General features: G+C 48.2%; 1 non-coding gene across 1 annotated transcript; it reads left to right on the top strand.

The window, feature by feature from the left end:
- The first annotated feature begins 5,451 nt into the window (after positions 1–5,451).
- TRNAL-UAA (transfer RNA leucine (anticodon UAA)) lies at positions 5,452–5,535 on the top strand. Its single transcript has one exon. It is a non-coding gene; the product is annotated as a tRNA-Leu (tRNA).
- Positions 5,536–18,760: the final 13,225 nt, after the last annotated feature.

Genomic DNA, 18,760 nt, shown 5'->3' with positions numbered 1-18,760 from the left:
CGGCCAGATCCAAGAGGTCGTCGGCATTAAAGGCCCGGTGTTTGCGTAACGACGGCCCTTTAACTTCTTGAAAAGCAGGGATACATACACGTGTGGTCAGTCCCTTCCACTAATTGGTTCGATTTGGTTTGGCTTATAGCATTTAACGTCCCAAAGTCACATTAGCTATGAGGGACACTGTAGTTGATGGTTTCAGAAATTTCGACTACCTGCGATTCTTTAACTTGCAATGGGGTCGCACAATACACGGACGCCCTGCGTTTCGCCTCCATCGAAATGCGTCCGCCGAGATCGGGATCAAACCTTCATCTTCGGGATCAGTAGTCTAGCCCCCTAATCACTGGGACCCTAATCGCTGCGGGACCTGTGTGAACCGGTATAGTTTTTGAGTAGGCAACATGTAGCTGTCGGTGACTTTTGGTGTCGGTGTCTTTCGGAGAGTCGTGCACCGGTAACCCTCTACGGTTGGGGCGTCATTATAGCTACTCATGAAGGCAACCGGCAGATGACAGCATGCAGTGCATATACAAAGAAAAAAAAAGACTAAAAGCCATTGTTAAATTATTTAATGTAATTAAAGATTTTCTTTGGATGAAACAAGATACAAATAACACGGAATGGAAACACAGGAGGCCACGGCGGCCGCAGGAGGGGGCGTTCTCTGGATCAGCAGTCAAAAATTCTAGCCAGCCCACCGAAACATCCTTGTCAGTGCTGTCATAGGAGGCGACTGACTGCACGATTACTTATAGAAAACTAGTTTTTCCTTCCTGTTATCAGCTAAAATTGTGCAGCAATAAAATGTTTTGTATCGTCAATTTTGCTTCGTCTTGGCAAAGGTAAATTATTATTTCTGGTATTATTGCGTGACACATTTGTTGTGTTACGCCGTGCAACATAACACTGCACGATATAAATGGGCTATTTGGGCACTGACAAGTTAAAAAAAAAAAAACCTCATCTCATTTCAGAAAATTGAGCTGAATTGAATAAAGCTGCAAAATTTGCTTTTATCCATGTGCCGCATTAAATTCTGATTTATCAGTGGGGTCATCGGTGCAGTGTACGTTTCCTTTCAAAGAGAGCAAGTACATTGTACGCGCTGCCTCAGCATCGGTTTCATCTTCCCCATAGAAAAAGTAACGCAGAATTGAGGGCTAGCATCTATGGTAATCTTCGTGCCCGTAACTCGGCGTGGAGGTCGCGTTGCATCCGATCGCACAACACAGTAATTCCTGTTTCGTCCGAGGCACAAACTTCTCGAGTTATCGGAGCTTGCGACACGAGCTGAGAGCCATCACGCTGTCCTCATCCCGTTAGCGGTGAGAAGCGAGGGCGTTATGACACGCGGAGACGCGACTCGAGACTTCGAGGAGTGCGATCCTGAGGCAATCGAATGCCCCGATACACGAGCAGCCATCAGTGCACGGCGGCGGCCGAGCGCAGGGTCCGCAGGTCGAACGGGTCCTTGGGGAGCGAGGTTACGCGTCCGAGCACGAGCTCGTTGCCGCCATCGCGTGAGAACAATGGCGAGTTGCTTCATAACGAGGAAACAATCAGCGCAGCTGCGGCAAGCGCGCACAATGGCTGCGCCGTGAGTGGGTCAGCATCCCTCGGAGGAGGCTGACCCGGAGCGCGTAAGGAGCATTCCGCGCCGGGCCTTGGATGACCGTCCGCTGGGCGTGATGAATGGCCGGGCTCAGTCAGCGGGCCGCCGCTCTCCGGTGCGACCGTCGGCGCTCGGACAATCCCAGCGGCGGTGCTCAAACGACCCTCGTTGGCGCCTCAGGAGCATTGTCGCCACTTACCACCTGTGCCGGCCTGCCTGCCCCGCTGACAGCTACCGGGTGCCCGCAGCCTTGGCTCGGCCCTCGCCTCGCTCGCAAAGGCGCCTCGTTGAGATGCGTCCGTGGGCTCGATGGCCAGATAATCACACAGTCGGCAGGATAATCGCACCCTTTAGCGCCACGTGCAGAACCGTGTACCCGTCGCTTTGGCGACTAACTACTCCGGAAGCGAGACAAGCGCTTTGTGTGAAGGCATTTCTTTCTCCACTTACTGCACCGCTGTAGAGCACAAACGCTTCTTTTTTTTGCTGTGTTTCAAAGCCTTTGATACGAATCAGCCTTCTTTTCTCAGGGATTTTATATCATTCTCATCGGGTGACAATGTCAACCTGCTATATGTTCGTCTTTCAACTCGGCTTCTCAACTTTGCTCTACAGAGTCGATCGGGAACTTTTGCATTTTTTTATTTTTGTATATTTATGAGTTTATTTTCCCTCATTGCCCTTAACTGTATTGCACTAATTGTACAACAGCGATAAAAAGAAATCCTTAAACGCCCATTACACGAGGATGAAGTGTATTAAAATTTATTTCGAAGTGATTTTATGAAACCACGCTTGAAGAATAAGCTTTACTTACTCGAGTATGAGCCTCTGGATTTAAATCGTCCGTGCCCTTAGTTTTATGGCACGCGAAAAATTGAAGAATGGTTGAGCAGAAGCTTCCGTCCGCCAGCCATCATTTTTGAGACAGGTTGTCTTGAAAATAACAGGAAGACACATTCTCATATCGACACATTTGCCGGTGAAGTAAGGCTCCCGTTCAGCCTTTGTTCACTTTGTTTTGGGATATCAAGGATACCATCTTCATGCCATTTCTCTGTTGTGAAGCTCAATTCTAAATAGTAAGATTTATCTCCAAACCCGATTTTACAGAGCTTTACCGAAAAAGAATGAGAAGGATAAAAGTCAAAGGCAACTTCGTGCGTATGTCATCGAAGACAAACTCGACAGATATATACACCGGCGACGTAAGCCTATTTCGCTATATGGCAGTGTGCCAGGCAGGGTCACATCACTGAAACCTTATAAACACGGTTATGGGCCTTAGAAGTACATTCAAATGGCGGGTGGAGTGTGGCAAAAACAAAGCGAACAAAGGTGACAGTAAAATAAGCGTATTCAATCCGATCTGGTTCAGGTCGCTCCATGACGAAGCTAGACTTTGATAAGTCAACCTTGAACAAGAGCTTGAGGAAGCTTCTTGCATGTTTTGGGAACACCTTCTTCAGCTTGACATGGTTCCTCCTGACGTTTCTTTCAGTGGCTATGATTCTGGTGCTAATATGAACAGGACAGACAGCTTTCACAGCGAGAGTCCCAGCTGCCGCTGCTGCGAAGCGCGCTGAAGGTATACCGTCGCGACAGGTGTCAAAAAACAGGAACGCAGGTTGTGTGCTGGCAGCAAGGGAGTTCGCTGACGCCGCCGACGTCCCCTAATGGTGTCCAAAGTGACTGCATCGTTCTGAAGAACTATACGGGAGTTGTGCAGCATCACTGCCTACATTTACAGAACAACCCACTCGCTCGTTAGAAAATGAATTTGTCAGTTGCTTGGGGAGCATTCCTGTTTATCGATTTCATTGCATTTCAAATATTAGGGAGAATTGCGTGGAACCCGTCGAACGTAACACTGAGTTTAAACTGTATACACGTGCAAAACATGCAATCCTTTCATTTATCTGTACTGAGTTGCGCAGACATGGCAGTGTCTTCTTCGTCCCGGTCCTTTCTGATGAAAGCAGCATTATCCGGCTTGCTTACCTATACTTCAACTGTTCACGAACACGCTAAGGGTATATCCCGAAGTAAATGCAGACGCATCATAATATATAATCTGAGTATTTCATACATTTCGAGACCTAAGGAGGGTAAGGTGCGTCATCAGGGCCAAACGCAAAAATGACGGCACTAAAAGAGGGGACAACCATATGACGGCACACTGTCCTGTGTGTCCTCGGCTCCTTTCTCCGCCTTTCTGATTGCTGTCTCTGCTTGTCAGGTATACCAATTTAAACACGAAGTCAGCGCAGGCCAGTAGAAGGCCCGATGTATTGACGGCTTTGTCTAAGTGTCCATCGGACAGACCCGGCATTTTTCCCAGGCAAGACCGCCGGTTCCGATAAGCGCTTTTTAAGGCTGTGGCTAAACGTCGGTCGTATCCGGTGCCGTTGTTCTTGGTGCGTTGGACAGAGCCAGACATTGTTTTATATGACCGACTAATAGCACAAAATTCCTTTCTCGCAATTTAGGTGTCATCGTTACGAAGGCGTGCTTCCATCCATTATCAGTCGCAATAGTGGGAAAATTCCACCTGCATACGATTGCACGTATTGCGCGGGCCACGCGTCGGCGTAGCTGTACACACTCCTACACAGTGAGCTCTTGCTGTTTTACTCATTTTTTTGCCCACCGCCCCGATTGGGGCGGTTGGGGTTCGGTGCTCGAGAAAAGCACTGTTTTGACATCGTCTCTTCGGGCTGGGCGGTCTGAAACACGTCATTGGTCTGCAGTGTGCGAACTGCAAAATTACTCTCGTCTATGCCGTGCAAATACGAAGTGATTTCTCTGTCGTGCGCCGAAGTCCGCCTTGTGAACACTGGAGGTTCGTGTCCTTACGACGAGCCATACAGCTGTATATGTGCCGCGTCGGTGCTCCAAGTATACGTGTGGCGTGCGGCCGAGCCGGTGCCTTTCGACCGACCTGAGCTTATCACCTTCTTATACTCGAATTCTAGCGCAGAAAATAAAGGGGAAAATTGAACGCTTTTCTATAGTGTTTCCCGAAGGTCGCTGCTTTCCCGATAGTCACGCTTTCGGCTTACCGGTTGCTTCTTCCTCGGAGGAGGAGGAGGAGCGCGTCTTCACTTCGGAAGACTCGTTGACCCATCGTCACTGGCAGTGCGTCAAAAACTAGAAAAATATTAACATCCTGATAGCTCGCTTTGCAGGTAAGGGGAGCCAATATAACTTTGCTTATACTAACGCGACATTGCCGCGTATTACAGACGCTTCTTCTGCGCGGTGATGTGTGTATTGTACCGGGGGCACGGAGCATCGATCCACAGTATGTATAGATGCGTTTAGAGGTCGCTGCAGAATCGTAGATGGGGCTAGTGTTAGTAATAGCTTGCCTAATTACAAGCAGGTTGAAACAACAGATTACAAGACCGTTAACTAAGTGCCAGACGAAGGCACGGAGCTAATGTGCATCGCTTTTGGTGTACTCTGCGTCGCTTGTCGCAGTCGTTTACATGCAGCCTGGTTCAAGTGACAGCGCGTGCTCGCCACGCGAAACTGGGCGTCATAACGCTGCCCTGTGTGATTTATGCGAGAGCGGTTAGTTAAAAATGACCATAATTATCTATGCAGCTCCTCGAAATTTGCAAATGTAGCGTGTAATCTGCACACCCTTTAATTAAAATAAATTAAGACATCTGGTGCATCTTTAAAAAAATTTCTGTACTTTATTTGAACTGAAATAATTGTGAAATCACGCTACATATATCATTTCTGCATTCCTCCAGCCTATGTTCATGAAACATCGCACGGGTCATCTCAAGATGGGCGACGGAAAAACCAAATGACATGGGCAACAGAAGCAAGTCAGGGTGGCCGAGTGGTCTAAGGCGCCAGATTTAAGCTCTGGTCCTCGAAAGAGGGCGTGGGTTCGAACCCCACTCCTGACATTAACTTTTGCTTCCATACTTAGTGGCACTGACAACGACGTTGTATATATATTTTTTCTCCACTGCCCAAAAGTATGACTTCACCTTTACACGAGCGATTGAAAGAAATGCATTGTCTGCAAGTTTCAGCAATAGCTTCGCTTCTTTTCTCTGCGCAAGTTACAGTAGACCCACTAGATTGTCTCCAGTTAACCGCTATATAGACACTCAAATTTGCATATTAGAAGATATTTGAGAGTAAATACCAGAAAAAAGAAACAGCATTGCAAAAGGAGAACAATATTTGTTATATGACAAAACGAAAACAGAAGAGAAACAGCGTTTGTCTCGCGCACAAAGTTTCACTTGCCAAAAGCTTAACTCGAGACAGATAAAAATAAATTTTCGTTCATTTGTAGCGCTTATGATTCTAGTATTTATCAATGTTTCAGTTGTCAGGAATGCGCTGTCTGACATATTGCGACCAAAGCCATACCTTGGTCTTGTCCGCCCTTCATGAATATGTTGTTCTTACATACCTTTCGGGGGGTAGCACAGTTTGTGTCGAACAAAATCATCCTGCGGCACTGTGCTCTTTGTCAATTCCTGTCCTCGCCCAGCAACATTGTTCACCATTTCAAAAAAATTATTGAAAAAAAAATTCATCAGGATTACTTAAAGCGTGTGGTAACGTAAGGCACTCAAACAATGTCCGGGATACCTATGTACCTGTTCGTTATCAAATGTCGATTGAGCGTACCTTTCTCGCTTCCTTCTGTGAGTGAATATTTGAAGGCCGAAAAAGAGACAAATAAACATTGGAAGTTTGGAGGAAGATTTTTTTTTTTTTTTTCAGCTGATAAAAAATCACAAATTTCCTAAAAGCCCTTTCAAACCCTTATGAGCGCTTGCGTGCAGTTCCGGCTAATGTTTTGTTTTGAAAACCACTGCTGTATTGATCAACGACCGACTGGGACGCATTTGCGTTTGCCTGCATTTAAGTTAGGCCACATTGTTATGTAATTTGACGTCTAAAAGAGATCCATGCTATGATACGCCCCGTAGTGAAGGGCTCCAGATAATTTCCACCACTTGGAAATGTTCAACGTGCACTGCGATCACGCACTACACGGGATCATTCTGCCTCGCCTCGTTCGAAACGCGGTCGCCAAGGTCGGTATCGAACCCGGTCTATACTGAGCCACCGCAGTAGAGCTGTCATTGCCTGTGTAAAATAGAGCCTTTCAGACGTTCGTGCTACAAGGATGTATGCTGCAGGCAGGTCACACCGATGCGCCAGGCCGAACACAAGTGAAATTTGCTACTTTATCTCGCGGCTTAAGTAGAACAAAATGGCTAAACGTGCTGCTATAGGGACCTACACGGTACAAAACAACAAAGTTACGTAGGGTGCTCCCTCCGGATACAACCATCTTGGCGAGCGTGATTAGTGGCTGCACAGGTTGCCTTGGGGAAGGCTATGCAGTAAATCTACGCGAGTTGGACTCACTCTGCCATCTAATCAGCTTTTGGCGAAACCTAAGAATTGCTTGAACTTAGACGGGCATGCATTCTTGGCACATTTTTTTTTTTTTGTTTTGTTTTGAAAGTCAAAGTGAAAGTTTATTAGATTGAGATAGCAAATACATGAAATGCTGTGCTCATAGTGCATGAGACTTAATTGGTCAGCGGGATAGATTGTCCTAATTGTGACAACAGTTCGCCCTGAGTTCGTCTATTCTATGTGTGAGATGGCCACTGACGAAAAACAAGTGAGCGGCATGCATGTATACGTATCTCAACTTTGAGCATTCATTTGCTAATGCTGTGTGCTTGACGACGCACCTGTTGCCGTGCCTTAGATTTCAGCTGGGCATCCAGGAAAGTATGCGTCAGTAAAACCAAGTAAAGTATCAGGATTGTTGATCTATAATAAGCAGTGAGCAACTTCCAAAATTCAGCGCTTAGACAGCGCGCACGGCCGGAAAATCTACATCAGCAAGACAATCCACGTTTACGTACCTGTGTTACTCAGATACGAGTGATTGAGTATATCACCGCGCTAAGTGTGAGTGAATATCTACTCTCTATAGGCAGTGCGGCAGCCGCCCCAAGGGTCGTCAGTGATGACAGCATGAAAGGCCATATAAGCCTGCTTCTGGAATATCAGGAGAGCAATAATGCGGAAATGATTCTTAGGCCGGTGGGAAAAAAGCGGCGCTTATAACCGTCTGGCGCGACTCCATGCCTCCATGTTTTCAGGGTCGAAACAATGAATCAAATGAGTTTGATGTATGTTTTAACATCCCAAAGCGCCAACGGCCGTGACGCGGCAGTGTAATGTTGCGGATTAATGTAGACCACCTGGGACTCTTGAACGTCCATTGTCCTCGCACAGCACGCCTTACACCGACAAGCGGCCGCGCAGCTGCAGAGATCGAAAACGCGTCCTAGGGATCAGTTACCAAGCGCCCTAACCACTGAGCTATCGTGGCGAGGTTCATCCATTTGGTGGAAAAATATGTTGCGGTAAGAATTCTTCATAAACTTTGTCTATGGTAGCTTGCCAATACGAGAAACGCATACAACATATAACGTAGCTCTGAATTCGGAATTGTTTTTCACAATAATTCTCACTCAAAATCAGCAGGTTACTTATTCGGTAAAAACATGTTTTTACAACTAAGAGGACCGGCAAACACAGGTGCATACAAAGTGCGAAATAAAGAGAGAGAAAATAGTTAACACTGCTTTGCTGTTTCTGGTGCTTGTGGAAGAGGCAAGGACGACATCTGCAGTGACACGGGGGCTAAAAGGTCACGAACACGGCATACTGCGAAACTGCCGTCGCACACTGAAAGCGACGTAAACGTTGGACTTTGGCATGACAGCGAGGGTGGCTGTGCGCAACCACCAAGAGGTGGGAAACCTGCGCAGTGTTCTGAAAGGGATCGCCGAAGGAAATATACCGGCCGACCGGGAAAAAAGAAAAAGAACCATAAAGCAGGGTCGCACATGCAACAAAGAAGACATGCGTTTAATCAAATTCAATAGTCGAATTCGCCGATTTCAACTATCTTTGCCTGAAGCCCAACTTTTCAACTCCAGCCTCGAACCAAAAGTGATATCACACGGTACGTGTCGACGCATATACTTCGCATTTGGCCAATTTACCAAACACGGCTGCAATTTCTACCTTTAACTCATTATTTGTACCCTTGCTGAACTGCTCGGCAGCTTCGTCCTGCTTAGCTGATTATCTCTCAGCTGCGCAAATACTATTGTCATCATATGCGCGCCTAACTTCTTTCGCTCAACTGCTACAAAATGTTAACTTTTATAACCGCAGTTGTTCCGTTAACCCGAACGTCCAGGCTGCTTGAAAGTTCATTGTACGATTACAAAACGAAATAGTCGTGATTCGTGATAGTCGGAGCAGAAACTTTCCAGCATAAGACCACGCCCATTTTGACGGCAGAACGAGACACTGAAGCAATGTTTTTCAAACAGCGAAGGCCCGACTACGCAAGTACGCAGTCTAAGAGTTGAAATTGTCGGCCGTCAATGAAGAAACAGGTGTCGCTATGTGGCTTCAAACTGAAAGCAGGGACTGATGGTGGGCTATGTGAAGTGCATTCGAGCACTGGGACCAAGCAGGTATCCAAAAGGTATTCAAGCTTTCCGTCCCCATTGAGCGAGACATATGCGTGCGTCTCAAACTGGCCACGTGGTGGCTTCTTTCTGTTTAAGAATTAAATAAAGCTGCGTAAAATGCACCTACGTGCGAACGTTTCATTGCGCTCTTTCACAAGACGATCTGTACTTCCGCTTTGACGTTTCGTTCTTCAAGTTAAAATTTAAAAATATTGGTAACTAGTTGTTACTAATTAATTTAGTTTTGATAAAAAATTATGGCCTCGCTAGTCTCAACGGCTAAGAATTTATATTGAGCTGGGACATCGAGTATGGGGAACAGTCCGCATACCTAATATATATATATAAATACACGAAAGAAAGAAGCCAACAGTCGGCGAAGCCAAGGAAAGCATTGGGGATTGTACTTTGTCTTGCTTTTTTTTTTTTCATTCTTAAAAGGAAAAAAAAGAAAAAAAAAAAAAAAAAAACAAGACAAAGTACAATCCCCAATGCTTTCCTTGGCCTCGCCGACTGTTGGCTTCTTTCTTTCATATATATATATATATATATATATATATATATATATATATATATATATATATATATATATATATATATATATTGTCGCGTAGTTCTAAAAGAACGTGTCACACAGTCCTCGGCAAGGAACGGTCCAATGCCTGGATCCACGCAAGCGGCCTCAGGGCGCTAGCACGAGTCCGACGTCATCGTCCTTTTCGGAGAGCCATGCGCCAGGAAAAAACAACACCGCAGTGGTGCCACCAGCATGGTAGGGACGCTGGGTTTCAATGCGAAAAAAACCAAAGGGAGAAAAACGGGCCACTCAAAACGGAGGCCGGCGCAGCTGTTTTCGCGTATAGTACGACTTAAGCCGCACAACGTGCACAATATCAAAGCTTGACTTCCGAGGAAGTCGCGATTGCGTGACACCGTTAGGAAGCACTTCATAGTTAACAGCTCTGACGCGTCGCAGCACTTTGTAGGGGCCGAAGTAAAGGCAAAGTAGCTTCTCGGGCACGCCCTCGCGGCGGACAGGTGTCCATACCCAGACTTTATCCCCGGGATATTAGTCGACCTGTCCGTGGCGAAGGTTATAGCGGCGGGCATCAGTGCCCTGTTGTTGGCCAATGTGCAAGCGGGCCAACTGACGGGCTTCTTCACCGCACTGGACGATCTCTTCGGCGTCTGGTGAGAGCTGGTCGCCCTCAGCGGGGCACGGCAGCATGGCATCAAGCATGGTCTGGACTACACGTCCATACACGAGGCGAAACGGACTGAAGCGCTTAGTTTCCTGGAGGGCCATGTCGTACGCAAATGTTAGGTACGGCAGCACCTCATCACAGGTATTGTACTGGGCATCTACATACATTGACAGCATGTCCACAATGGTCTTGTTTAATCGTTCAGTTAGTCCGTTCCTCTGTGGATGGTACGCTGTGGTCTTGCGGTGGCTAGTGTAGCTCAGCTGAAATGTCTGGTCGAGTAACTGAGCCGTAAACGCCGTCCCTCTGTCAGTAATCATGTACAAAGGGGCGCCGTGTCGCAAGACGACGTTCTGCATGAAGAACTGAGCAAATTCTGAAGCGGTGCCATGGGGAATTGCTTTGGTCTCGGCGTAGCGAGTCAAATAGTCAGTAGCGACTATGATCCACTTGTTGACGGCCAGCGACAGAGGGAAAGGACCGAGGAGGTCCAACTCGATTTGTTCGAACAGAGCACGGGGTACCGGAACGGGCTGGAGAAACCCTGCTCGCTTAAATGGTGGCGTCTTCTGACGCTGGCATTCACGGAAGCTTTTGACATAGTATTTGACATCGGCAGATGGCCCGGGCCGGTAGTACATGTTTCGTACCCTGGCAAGCGTCCGGGAAAACCCCAAGTGGCCAGAAGTGGGCTTATCGTGGCATGCTCGGAGAATGTCGGCGCGAAGATTGTCTGGGATAACCAGATGATGATCTCTGTCCTGTCCCTTCGAGTTCTTATAAAGAATACCATGGAGCAAACAGAAAGAGCCAAGACGTTGAGAGAAGTGTCGAGGTAGAAGTGTTGCGCGACCTTCAAGGGGATCAATCAGAGCTCGGATGTTCATGTCAGCCCGCTGCCGAGCCATTATGTCCTATGTGTGCAGGGTACCGAGAAAGCCGCTGTCATCTTCAAGTTCTGGTCCTGTAGTATGAGAGGTGCGCGCGACAGCATGTCGGCATCTTCGTGGTGACGGGCCGACTTGTACATGACGGTAATGTATTCCTGGAGCCGCAAGCTCCAACGGGCCAAACGTCCAGACGGGTCTTATAGATTAGCGAGCCAGCAAAGGCAGTGATGATCCGTTACAACTTTGAAGGGGCGGCCGTAGAGGTAAGGGCGAAACTTCATGGTGGCCCACACAACAGCAAGGCATTCCTTTTCGGTCGTCGAGTAATTGCGTTCCGCACGAGAGAGTGTGCGGCTAGTATAGGCTATAACTCTCTCAATGCCCTCTTGGTGTTGCACAAGGACAGCGCCAAGACCGATGTTGCTGGCGTCGGTGTGGATCTCAGTATCAGCCTGTTCGTCAAAGTGCGCAAGAACGGGAGAAGTCTGAAGGCGCTGGCGGAGCAATGAGAAAGCCACCTCTTGTTCTTGAGTCCAAACAAAGGAGGTTTCGTTTCCCTTGAGGCGCGTTAATGGTTCCGCAACGTGGGAGAAGTCAGAAATAAACCTTTGGTAAAAAGCACACAGACCCAGAAAACGCTGGACAGCTTTCTTGTCAGTAGGCGTAGGGAAACTTACGACGGCTGCGGTCTTGACGGGGTCGGGAAGAACGCCGTCAGCGCTTAAAACATGACCCAGAAACTTCAGCTTTTTTAATCGAAGTGGCATTTCTGGGGCTTAAGCGTAAGGTCAGTCGAATGGAGCGCTCTGAGAACAGCCCGCAGGTGCAGGAGATGTTGTTCAAACGTTTCGGAAAAGACATCATCCAGGTACACAAGGCAGCATTGCCACTTGAGGCCAGTGAGGACAGTGTCCATCATCCGTTGGAACGTTGCTGGCGCTGAGCACAAGCCGAAAGGAAGCACTTTGAATTCATATATAGGCCGTCGGGCGTAACGAAGGCGGTTTTTTCGGGGCCCGTTCGTCCACATCAATTTGCCAATAACTGCGCTGTTGAAGTCAATTGATGAAAATTACTTAGCATGGCGCAGTCTGTCCAGGGAGTCATCAATTCTTGGCAAAGGGTAGACATACTTTTTGGTGATATTTTCCTTCTTCTTGACTAGAACGACAGGAGAAGACCACGGCGTTTGGGAAGGTTGAACAGCATCATCTTCAAGCATCTTCTGCACTTGCGAATGGATAACTTCCCGTTCTTTGGTAGAAACGCAGCAGGGCTGCTAGCGTATTGGGCGAACGTCGTCATAAGTGATGATCCGGTGTTACGTTAGGGGCGTTTGACGAACTTTCGATGAAGACGCAAAGCACTGTTTTAACTCCAGTAGCAGTTGCTCTAGAGCCCGGCGCTTGCCTTCGGACAGATTGCAGTTGATGTCTATGCCCGCGAGAGGTTGGTTGTCAGGGACGCTCGGTGGATGGTCGTCAGTGGCAGCTGCCGCGGACGCAAAACAGAGTGGAACATTGACGACAGCGTCAGCGGAAGCGATGGCAGTTCCAGGGAAAAGGGGCCGCTGTTCCGGAGAAAAATTTGTGACGAAGATTGCAGACCACGAATCGTATGCAAGCTACGAGCGACGCTAATGCCTTGAGTGAGAATTAGCGACCGGTTAGGTTCGGTGACTGCGTCGCCGTCGGGATATTCGGCAAACCGACGTCAACCAAAAACACTGCTTCGTGACGGAAGCGTGACACGTTCTGCGGAAATGCGAAGAGCGGCACTGCGGTGGCTGGAGTTATTGAGTTCGGCAGCTGGTTCTGTTGAAAACGAGACGATCTGGTTCCGGAGGTCGATAACTGCACCAAATTCCCGCAGGAAGTCGATGCCGATGATGAGATCCCGAGAGCAGTCGCACAGCACGATGAAACTAACGACGAACGTGGACTAGCTTATCTGAACACGAGCAGTGCACATACCCTTGGGCGTAAAGATAACCATCGGCAGTTCTGAGGTGCACTCCAGGCCAAGCGGTAATCACTTTTTTTTTTCAGGACAGTCGCTAACCGTGCATTTAAAATAGAGTAATCGGCGCCTGTGTCCACTAACGCAGTGACTCTGCAACCATCGATTCCCACAGGAATGTCCAAAGAACCACCGTTATTTAATTCGGGGGCGGGCGTCGTGGTTTCTTGGTTGGATCGTAGCTGCAGCAGCGGGAGGTCTAGCACAACACCTCAAAGCGACCTCGTCCCCGAAGGTCGCTGGTTTCAATTTTCCCGGCGAGCGCCTCGGTGATGGTGAGCGCGACTTTCTCTGCGGACGGGCAGGAGTACGTTGGTCCGCAAGGAAGTTCTCAATTTCCGGAGGGTGCTGACCGACACGGGGCCTAGGAGAGTCCACGCGTAAGCCCTCCAGGCCATGGTGTCGGTAAAAACAATCCCGATAAAGGTGGCCGGCTCCCCGCAGTGAAAGCAGAGTGGCCGCCAGTTAAGTGTGCGCCATATGTCAGCCTTCCGAAAAGGCGTTCGTTGATCATCATAATACTGCACCGGCAGCACTGAGGCTAGAGGTGCGGCGTGAATGAGTGGCGGCGAAGCGGGAGCAGGACGTCCTGTAATGTCGGCGTACGTGGGACGGTGGTAGGCATCAGACAGATGTGGCATGTTGATCGCAGGAGTAGGGCCCTGGAACGCCTGTTGCACCTCCTCGCGGATAAGAGATGAGATGGAGCTGAGCGCACGCTGCGATGAGATGCACACTTTCTGCAGCTCTTCATGCACAATCGCACGGATCAGTTCACGCAGTTCATCGGGGTGGTGCCCGACAGGAGAAAATGATGTGACGGCAGTAGCATGCAGGGGCCGGTCGTAGGTGGCGGAACGGTGTTGAAGAACCTTTTCCATCGTTGTGGCCTCGGTGAGGAAGCAGCCACGGTCTTTGGTGGGTTGCGCGCAAGGCCCGCGAAGAGCTACTCCACGCATTAAGTGACGCAGTTTCTTTTCTTCGGGCATGGCTAGATCAGCTAGTCTGAAGAGGCGCTTCATGCATGTCCTCGACGTACGCTTTCTGTACGTCGCTTTCGTTCGGAAGCTTGGCGCGGGAATGGATGGCACGCTCCGCTCGTTCGCGGCGATCAAAGCTGGTGTAGGCTTCCAGCAGGCGACGGCGGTATTCTCGCCATGATGTTAAATCTCCACGCTGTTTTCAAACCAGGTGCGCGCTCCATCCTCGAGGCTGAAATACACATTTCGCTGTTTCGCGGCGTCGTCCCACTGGTTGAAGGCAGCCACACGTTCGAAGTGAACGAACCAGTCCCCCACATCCTCGAAAAGGTCCCCGTGAAAGGAGTTGGGAACACTCGGGGTCTGTAGGGTATAGTGGGCTAGCCTAGCGCCGGCTGCTTGCGTAGGAACAGCGGGTGCTGTCATGGCGGTCTCTGATGGTGCAAGCTCCGGAGGGAGCCTCCGGCTGAAGCGGTGTACCGGGGTGTCAATCGGTGCAGAGCTCGAGGAACAGCTGCCTGGAGGGATTTCTTGCATGGGCTAGTCGTACACAGCACACGCTCCACCAAACTTCACGTAGTTCTAAAAGAAAGTCACACAGTCCTCGGCCAGGAATGGTCCAATATCTGGATCCAGGCACGCACAGTCAGCAAACGCGGACGCAGAACGCTGGTGCGGCTTCAACGACGTCGTCTTTTTTCGGAGAGCCTTGCGCCACCTGGCAACACAAGGTGGCAATATATATGCACGAGCGAGCTCTCCTTTTTTACCATCCCTTCATGAATCGCCTTCACATGCTGCCTTTATTATCGTACGTTGCATTCTCTCCGCTCTGCAACGTGTGTATTGTATCTTCACCACCTCATTTTGTAGTGCCCTTGGCGCGCTTAAAGCAGGGAAGCAAAAATAAAACAACACGCATCCTCACCGCAGGTCAATTTCATGCTACTCTCACCTCGTAACCATATTATGAGTTATATATAGAGAGAGAACTTTTATTCGTCCAACAGAGTGACTGTCCCGCTCTTCGGGGGTTAGACCCGGAAGGTGGGACAGTCGCCTTAGTTGCAGGCCGGTAGTTCTTGGACTCCGGCGGCATCTTCGGACAGTCGAACAATTTCTCTTTGCGCTCTTGGGTCTGAGCTTCGCAGAAGGGTCTCCCAGGTGTCTTTAGTTATATTTTTAGCCCTGCCTGGTGACTTTGCACATTCCCATATTATGTGATCTAGAGATCCCCTTTCCTTACATAATGAACATAGCTCTGATCGTATTTCTGGCCATATATGGTTGACAAGAACTGGGTTCGGGTAAATATTTGTCTGTTATAGTTATAGTTTAACTTCGTTCCCACCATGTACGAGCGCAAACCAACTAGCCAAGTCGCCTCAGCGTTTTTAGGGGTCAGTAGGGAATCATCGAAACGATTTCCACTAGTAACGGGGCTGACGTGACAACCCATTATAAAAGCACACGCTATATAGTCTACCACTCACTACCAGTCACATAATGTGAATGCAAGTAATAAGCTTATCAGCTAGTTTTAAAGAGGCCACCAGTTTCGCGATGCTTTGACTACGAACATGTCGAGCACGCGCGACAGCTTGCACGCCCGAAGAAACAAAGCGAAAGAAGAAACACAGACGAGATATTTCAATGCGCATTAAGACCACTTTTGGGCATGACGTGCATAGCACCGAATATATAAATGTACGCCGAGTACGATGAAATCAGTACGTTGCAGTGAAACTTGAAGAGTTAGTAGTCAAGTCGCTGATCTGTATTGGAAAAGGTAGAGCTTTATACGCAGCGAGCAAATTCAAGCGCAGATAGTCTGACATCTTTCTTTCTTTCTTTCTTTCTTTCTTTCTTTCTTTCTTTCTTTCTTTCTTTCTTTCTTTCTTTCTTTCTTTCTTTCTTTCTTTCTTTCTTTCTTTCTTTCTTTCTTTCTTTCTTTCTTTTTCTCGTGGGCGTTGGCTCCTTGACATTCAGTGGAACATAGGAGCCACTCAGGCTTTATTGCGGCAGTCAGCTGCCTCTTCTAAGCACTGATTTGAAGCAGGCATAAATACCAGGTGCTTCAGAGAAGGCCGTCACTATTTTTTATCAAAAAAAGGAGCACCTCCGTTGCCGTACACGTGCTCTTATATACCTCCGTGTACAGTAAGCCTTCCCCGCGGTAACCCGTGCTGAGGAGGTGGCGCTTCGGAGGATTCCAGTTGGGGTGGCTCTAAAAGCTGCAGTGACTCGAAAGTGGCCTCAGTTTCAAGATATGTATCCCCCTTCTGGGTGTCCCGTCTGCAAGTCCCGAGCTACAGAAGCCGATGTCCACCACCTGTTGTGAGAATGTCGAGCGCTGAAGCCGACGTGGATCCAACACCTGGTCGCAGCTGGCCTCTCCCCCTATAATCCGTCGTCATATGCCGCTTGGACGCAGGGACCGCATCATCGTTCATCCCTCGACTTCATTACATCGGCCAAATTTTTTATTTATTTTACCATACCCTTCATCCTTCATATCATTCATCTTAGGACCCAAGGCAATAAACATCGCAAAAAAAAAAAAGAAAAACTATGGGGATCTTCGCACAGGTCATCTTGAGGATAACAGCGCGGAACACAGGACGGGAGCACGAGATTAGAGGACAACACAACGAGCGCTGACTTTCAACAACGTTTATTTTGGAAAAACCCCCAACTTCTTATACCCTAACGCCACAGATCGCGTACAAATGACTTGCACATATTAGCAAAGTTAAAAAACAAAAAAACACATAATAATAGATAAATAAATACACGCGCCGCATAATCTTTTCTTGCACACAGCGTGATGCACTCTCTAAACACTCATGGAGACGATTGCACATTCAGCAGTTCGATTTCTTTTTGTGTTAACAGCAGGGACGGTTTGCTTACACTTCGTTCCTGCAGTCTAGCTATCTCAGCGGCTTCAATTATTTCACGAACCAGTGCCTCATTATGTTTTGCTAGAACTTTGCATTGTGTGAATTGTACGCAGCAAGTTTTGACGCGCAGTCTCTTACATGGATCCCCAAATGCCTGCTTTTCTGTTCGACGTTGTTTTTGTGTTCTTTCAGCCTGTCATTTGTGCACCTTCCAGTCTGTCCTACGTATTCCTTCCCACACTTCAAGGGTATGGAATAAACAACGCCTTCCGCGCACTCCACAAATCGACTCTGGTGGTTTGTTACGCACCCCCTCTGCCTTTGCGACCCATCAGCGTTTACACGTCGGCAGAGACTTTTCAATTTTTCCGGAGCAGTAAGCACAACATTAACGCCTGCTCTACGACCGATCTTTTTTAAGCGATGGGAAATGTTGTGCACATACGGTATGGCCACAATCCTGCGCTTGTTTGTTGTCTCCCTGTTCTCGTCACCTTGTTGAGCACCGACACGCTCGAGTCTCAACTTCTTGTTCAAACGTTCCGCAACAGAAACAAGCAAATGTGATGGGTACCCAGCTCCTGTAAGGCGGTCAACCTGGCGGTGAAAACTGGCCTCCATGGTGTGAGTGCATGACTTCTTGAGAGCATTTGACAAACAAAGGTTTGCAACTGCTCTTTTCACAAGTTTGGAATGAGCCGAGTAGAAAGGGAGTGGCGCCTTGTCACCTCTGGGTTCATAAGCCCAGCAGACCTTCCCTTGCCCGAAATCAAGTCTGAGATCTAGAAATCTCATAGACCCCTGTACCGGGACTTCGTGGGTAATCGTGAGCGGCTGAAGAACATGGTTAAAGCACGCCACTACTTCCTGAGCTACGTCTTGGGCGTTCGTGCCGCGGCCATCACAGAGCACAAGGTAGTCATCGACGTACCTAAACACTTTGCGGACGTTTGTGCCGGGGAGGGCGTTCAGAAGGATTCTGTCTTTCTGGGCGAGGTACAAGTCACTGAGGATTGGTGCAATACAAGAACCTATGCACACGCCGCTTTTTTTGGAGATACATGTTACCCTCCCAGAGGACATGGGTAGACTTCAAATAGACAGCAAGCAGCTCCAAGAACCCGCCTGTCGACACACCACAGGCATTTTGGAAAGTGATTGCACCGTACGTATCTATGCAAGTTTCTACACATTCTAGGAGATCATCTTGGGGAATCGAATAGTACAGATCTTTTACATCTACCGAACATGCTGCAAAGTCAGTGCTAGAATTGTCATTTAAAAACATTATTAAATCGTCTGATGGTTTCACCTGGAAAGGGTCGTCACAGTCTAGTAATTTTAGTTTTTCCTGTAAGAACTTAGCGATCATTTTTTGCCAGGTCCCATTCTCAGAAACTATAACCCTTAGGGGCCAGTCAGGTTTATGCGTTTTCACAGTGAAAAACACGTCAAGAGACGATTTTTTACTGGTCTCAATGCTGCGCACTAGGTGGTCAAGTTTAAGGTTTTTGCATAGCTTCTTAGCATTTGACTTCGCTTTTCTTAGCACCGACATTTCGTGTCTATTAAAAACAGAACTAATGGCATCTAGC

Source organism: Amblyomma maculatum, chromosome 1 (assembly GCF_055883805.1).
Source record: "Amblyomma maculatum isolate TAMU_Amacu chromosome 1, ASM5588380v1, whole genome shotgun sequence".
NCBI classification, from domain to species: domain Eukaryota; kingdom Metazoa; phylum Arthropoda; class Arachnida; order Ixodida; family Ixodidae; genus Amblyomma; species Amblyomma maculatum.
This window is presented reverse-complemented; position numbering and strand designations above follow the sequence as displayed.